We start from the raw sequence: 6,898 nt of genomic DNA on the forward strand, positions 1-6,898 counted from the left end.
GGGGGGGCACTGCTCTGCTGCTGCTTACTACCACTGGAAGGCACTGTTCCACTGCCAGGAGACTATTCACCACTACTGGGGCAGAGTGGGGACACAGCTCCATTTCTGGTTACAGAAGCAGCACAGCTTTTCGGGACCTTGAGCAAACTCAAGGATCTAGCAAGTATAGACTTCTACCTGACTTACTAATACCATAAGGATTTTAGGCTTTAAAAACCAAGTGGGTAACAAATTCAGACTGAACATCCTAAAGGAATTGGTGCATCATCAGTACTTGCTTTTTATTGCTACATGGTAAGATACAATGCCATCCTCTTCAGAGAGCTCTCACCTGGAGCATCTCTTTTCTTCTTGAGATTCCTGAGTTGAGGGTCCCTTCACCTTACTCCTCCAGAGAAGTCATGGTGAACACTGATACCTCAGAGACATTTACCCAACATTATCTTACAGCATCAGACCTCTTATAAACTGTACTTTTAGAAGGCAGGGCCAGTGAACACAAGCCTGACTTCCCTGCACCCTTATATTCAAACTGTTAAAAACAGTTAAAACATTTAATCACAGTCAAAACAAGTACAGAAGAGCTTTTATTCCCTCACCCATGCAGATATGCAGATAAGGAATACAATCCCCCATAATCGGACCTTGCATACCAGTGACAGTATGGAAATAAGCACCACAGAGAGATTGTCACAGGTACAGTGGCAGAAGGATCACATTGAAAAATTGCATTTATGTGTTTTTTGCCCACAAGAGGATTAGTAGATTTTAAAACCATTCCAAAACTATCTTTTCCATGCTCTTTTGCTAAGTTTTTTCACCTTTGATACTACCCTTCAGCTGCACAAACTCTCCCATCATATAATGAAACACATAAACCAGGTGGCCTGTGCCCACTCAATTCTGTCATCCCAATTCAATGCTCATATTTTCAAGGACATCTATCAACATTTATATTATTGTCTAGCTACTTTCCTTGTTAATTAGCAGTTACAATAGGCTGCCATTCTGTGACTGCTAGCAGGTGATTAAAAAAGAAAATAGATCTAAGCAAGGACATCCATTATTCTGTTTTTCTTTTTATCTTCCTAACCTAAAAAAACCTTTTTTATTCTATCATCCATATTGCAGTTTATTTTTGAAGCAAGTTAGCCAGCAAAGATAGAGTTTTTTAACTCAGTTTGATTCACGGAAGATGCCCATAATCATCATTTTAACTGAGTTAATGGAAAATGAAAATGTTTCTTTAAGATAAATATACAACATACATTTTTATATGTATGTATTGCATGGAAAGGTCAGTAGCCACTTGCAAAAAGCTTATAGCAAAAGATCAGTATTTAATTTAGACTATCTGGAGTTTCTCCCTTTTTTGCATCACAAATTATTCTGGCTGTTTTGGTGTGCAAAGAAATCCTGAAATATTTTTTGCTGACAATTCGATTTTTGGAATATGCCTCTAGAGCATAATGCACTCAGTTGTGCTTTGAGATGCTTACTTTTCTGCATATTAAACCTAAAGAATTTATTCACTACTAGTGTCTTCAGGGCTTTCCATGAACACTTTCTATGAAAAACACCGTGTAATTGGTGTATAATTCTTTAGTAAATAGAACTCCAGGGACTATAGATGTGGAACTTATACAGTATATACTGTATGTTTAACTTAGTATGTTTTGTGCACAGTTTCCCGCTTCCCCCCCAATACAGAAAAATCATAACCAGATATATTTTTAAACAAATTATAACTAAAAATACATACTTTTAAAATCAGCGAAATGAAGTAGTAGTAGTAGGGGATGGCATAAGAAATTTTGACTTTACAATTCATGATATATTTGACAATCTACAAGCATAGCATCTTTAGGTCCTTATACAAACATCTAATATGATTTTAAATTTCATTTAATCAGTAGGCTACAAGTTGCCTTTGACCTACCAGACAAGCTTTGAGAATTCTTGTCATTTATGTTGAACAAGTATTACTTAAAAATGTGAAGATCTAACTCAGTGACCTCCAACCTTGTTTTTTATCTTCACAGGTAAAACAGAGAAGAAAAAAGTACTCCTCCTTGTTCATTGTAGATAACATTTAATATTGTTCACTTGAAATTATTTGAGTACATTTGTCATGTATTATTAAAAATGATGAATTTTGAAAAGATGATAATGCAACAAGCATATATTAAAACTTACATTTTTGTCATGAAAGGATGGAAATAGGGGGAGTTAACTGTGATAACTAAATACATGTCAATTTCTGATTAAGATAGGTACAGTTTGTGTGATAAAAACAATTTAATGTGGGATAATGATATGGGATAAGAAATAACTGCCAGTTCTCTCTCAATAAATATACAATTCAATTATTTTCTGCTGTGTTCCAAAGTGATCACACTTCCTGGAACAAAATAATAATTGAATCTAACTACTCTTTTTAATCAGTGACACTATTCTTCTCATTTCATTTTGAAACACATTATTATCTCTTTATATAGGCCACATACAGGGCTAAATTGTTACCTTTACACAAGTTGAATATTATCTTGCTTTACTCTACAAGTAGTTATGCTGAGAACACTAAAGTAAGACTCTGCCCTCAACTTGGATGGGTAAAGGGGAAAAAGAGAGAGGAAGGCTTCCAAGTGTTTCTTTTTTGGTCTATGCTAGGGATTTCAGATTCACCTTGTGTCCCTGGCTGGATCTGGATCATGGGACTTCCTGAGGGCTAGGTCCAGCCCAGGTCATGAGGATGCTGCAGCAGCAGAACCAATTCTGGTTCCATGGCTACAGGGCTGGCTCTAACTCGTGGCATGCAGTAGAGGCTCATGCCCCTGGTGCATACCCTGTTACCTGTACCCTGTACTGGAGCTAGAGTTGTTGCCACCGCATTCTCTGTGCTGTTGCAGCAGGGGGAACACAGTGAGGCCAACAGCAAGGAAGGTAGGAACTTGACAGTGCAGATGGATGAAACAACCAGAGGGCAAACAGAGCTATGTCAGCCCTTGCTTGCTGTCCTGTCACCGATCTCCCTATTCTACAGTAGGTCATTCCCTCCTGCCATGTTGGGACCCTGGTAGGCTGGACAGAGAAGGCTGTAGCTGGCTTGTGGGCCCTATGTTTGACACCTGTGTTTTATATTGAATTTGGATCAATAGGTATTGCAGATGGGATTTCTATATTTTAGAATCATGTAAACATAGAAAAATAGATATAAAAGAGAACTGAGGAGGTTATCTTTTCCAAACTTCCTATTCCAGGTAAGACCATCCCTGTCCAAACGTTTGTCTAACGTTTAGCTATTTCTAGCCACAGTGAGAGACCTTGTAAATGCCATTTCTCCATGGACAAATTGGTCATTTCTACATACACAGGGCCATGTGTGAATACAAACATCATCTTCTGCACAACTCATTGAAGAATGAGAGCCATATATTCTTCTAGCGATATAAGACGTGAATGAAATATGAAACCATGACATGCCCGAATATATACGTTAGAGCAAATACATATTACCTGTATTTTCATGTCTCTAGAAAAGATAAAGCCTTACTTGTTACAATATTCTCTTAAATTGTCTAAGGTATATTTGTTGTAGAATATTTAGTTATAATTTACTTTGCAGAGGTTAACCAAAGAAGATTAAAGTTAGCGGATGAATGTGAAGTGGATACATGCAAGGTATTTGTGCTATGACTTCAAGGAAAGACTTTTTAATTACATCATGATTAACAACTGTATTCATATTTTCTTATCTTGGTGTCATAAACATCCTCATTTTGAAGCTGAATTAATACGAGCTTTGAAAAAGAGTACTGGTAGTTCTTCTGAATATAGAACAATATTTTCCTTGAGGATTATGCAAATTAGTTCTTAAAGTCTCATTAAATGATAATATTTAAGCCCAACACTAAAAATTCTCAGTTAAAATTCAGCTCAATGGAGCATGAAGTTAGTAGGTAACACCTTGCTAGATATATTGCATACACAGCTACACTCTATATTTTATTTGCATCTAAAATTTTGATATACTAAGTATCCAATATATTCCCTGATCATTTTTAATACTATATTTTTCATTTAAAAAATACAGGGGAATATTACCAATGCTACATTTAAATTTGATATTTTTTTCTTCCAAATAAATTAACAATGCATTTTGTGAGTAAAAAAAAGCTCTTTCTTGTAGTTGAGATAAATAATGACAGGAATATATTTTTTTTCCTTTAAGGTACAGGGACAATCATTTTAACAGTGTTTAAGAGATAATTAAATATCCACTGATTTATTTAGCACCCAAGCTATGTATGGACAGTATATTTTGGACAAGATCAACAGCTTAATTTTTTGTAGACTTCCTTTCTTATCATAAGCTATATTAAACACATGTAAGGATTGACTGTGTCAAAATGTGTGTCAAATTAGACAGCCACTAAACAGATTTATTCTAAAACCATTAAAAATATCTTAAAGGAGCCATGAGGGAACTCTGGGAGTCAATGATAAATCATAGTAATATTGAAGAATGTCAGAAATAAGCTTGTGGGGATTTGAACTTGGGTGTCTGCTCACTTATTATCAAAACACAGGACATTTCCAACCAAATCTATGAGGGAGAGAAATTGCACTAGTCAATGCATGTATTAAAGAAAATAAGGGAGCAGCAGCCCCCAAAAGGAAAATAAAGCTGAGAAAGAAGTTGGGAGATGAAGATAGCACACTATTCCCAGTTGACACTTGCAGTATTTGTTTTTCATTCATTTTTATTTACTGAGAATTGGGTTGCTTCATAAATATAAAAACAAAATTACATCTAAATGAAGAAAAATATCAATAACCTTCTACTTTGTAGATTGTGTACAACAATCTGATTCTCCGGTGTAGCAAAAGCTGCTTTATTTAATGTCAATATATTTTAGGTTCAGAACTTATACTTCAACCTAGAATATATTAACTATGTACATGTTGTTAATTGTAAATGTATTATTAAATAGTAACACTAGATAAAGCTTCTTACATTCGCATCTCATTCTTCTTTGAAGGTCTAGATCTTGTTTGTCAGGAATTACTTTCCTCCTTTGGAACATTCCAACGATGAACACTTCTACTAAAAGAACACCAGTACTTTGATTTATCTTGAAGGGATTCTCATTAAACTGTACACTGCTATATTGAAATACATGATTACACTAAAAGTGCTGACACAAATATTTTTTCATATTACTCTTTAAGTTGGTTGATTTTCTGTGAATGTTAAATCAAGGACATGGGCTTACACTTCTTCATCTGCATAGAGATGAAGATGCTGCATACATTCATTATTTCTTCCTGCACTGTCAGTTTTATGTATATAGATTTTTTTTGGAAGAACATGTACTAAGGAAGTGTTTAATAAAACTACCAGTTTTATACTTCTTATAGTCATGTAATTTGTATAAATTTCAATTATAGGAATAAACATATCTATTAATAATAGCTGTACTAATAAACATTTCTGTAAATATTTCAACACAATTGAATAAACCAATACTAACATTTATTTATTTGGGGGTTTTACAGCTTTGTTGTAACTAAGTTATAGTTATGCTTGAGAAGTCCCATTCATTAAAAGCCTGTTTTAAGGCTTTTATCACTTTTTGAAAAACATTATTCTTTAGAATAAGTTTTTCAGGCATTTTCCCAGTCTGGGAAGTTAGGAAAAAAAGTATTTCACTGTTTTCTCAGATGTGAATAGCACAATTATGTGTGTGTGTTGGTATGAAATGTGTTTACATACCTCATTAATCCCCTCTCTCCACCCTTATTTCAAAATTTCAGACTTTCATTAGACTTGGGACCTTTCTATGTTCAAAAGGGGAAGATGAGGGCAGAGGAAGACTTGGACTGCCATACCAAGCAACATCCACAAGTACAGCCCAGCCTAGACCGACGAGAGGAACATATACACAGGTAAGCAACAGGGGCCAGGGTAATGCTGGAAGTAGGGGGCCAGTGCACACATCCACAGGAGGCCTCAAATGCCTCTACACAAATGCTCGTAGTATGGGAAGCAAGGAAGAGAAACTTACCCTCCTGCTAGCTGACACCAACCCAGACATACTGGGGCTCACTGAAATGTGGTGGGACCCAACACATGACTGGGTAGTGAATATCAAGGGCTATAGGCTGCACAGGAGGGATAGGACAGGGAGGAAAGGTCGGGGTGTGGCGCTTTACATTAAGGAGGAATATACATCCTCATCAATTAGCAAAGAATCAGAGGAGGGGCACTCTGAAGTGCTCTGGGTTAGAATACAGGGCAGTCAAGGGGAAAAAGATTTAACGGTGGGGGTCTACTACAGACCACCCAACCAAGGAGAAGAGCTAGACCAGGAATTCTTAAGTCAGCTCACAGAGGTATTTAGGTCAAAGGATGTGGTCATCATGGGTGACCTGAACTTTCCAGACCTCTGCTGGGAAGAGCAGTCAGCCAGGTCTGACCACTCACGTAGGTTCCTAGCCAGAATGCAGGACCTCCATCTAACCCAAGAGGTGCACAGCCCCACCAGGGGAGACGCCTTGTTGGACCTGGTGCTGGCCACAGGTGACAACCTGGTGAGGGGGCTGTGGGTGTTCAACCACCTGGGCGACAGTGATCATTGCCTGCTGGAATTCACCATCCAGTGCAAGATGGCAAAGGCCTACAGCAAAGCAGCAACCCTAGATTTCAGGAGGGCGGACTTCAATGAGCTAAGGAGAATAGTTGGGGAAGCACTGAGGTCCCGGAGGGGAGGGGAGCCATGTGTCCAAGAAGAGTAGTGGCTCCTTAAGGAGACGATGCTCCAAGCCCAAAGGGAGGTAATCCCAACACAGATCAAAGGGGGAAGGAGGGCACAAAAGCCCCCATGACTCACCAAAA

The sequence above is a fragment of the Gavialis gangeticus genome, unplaced genomic scaffold (genome assembly GCF_001723915.1).
Source record: "Gavialis gangeticus isolate Ggan-Ray unplaced genomic scaffold, GavGan_comp1, whole genome shotgun sequence".
NCBI classification, from domain to species: Eukaryota; Metazoa; Chordata; order Crocodylia; family Gavialidae; genus Gavialis; species Gavialis gangeticus.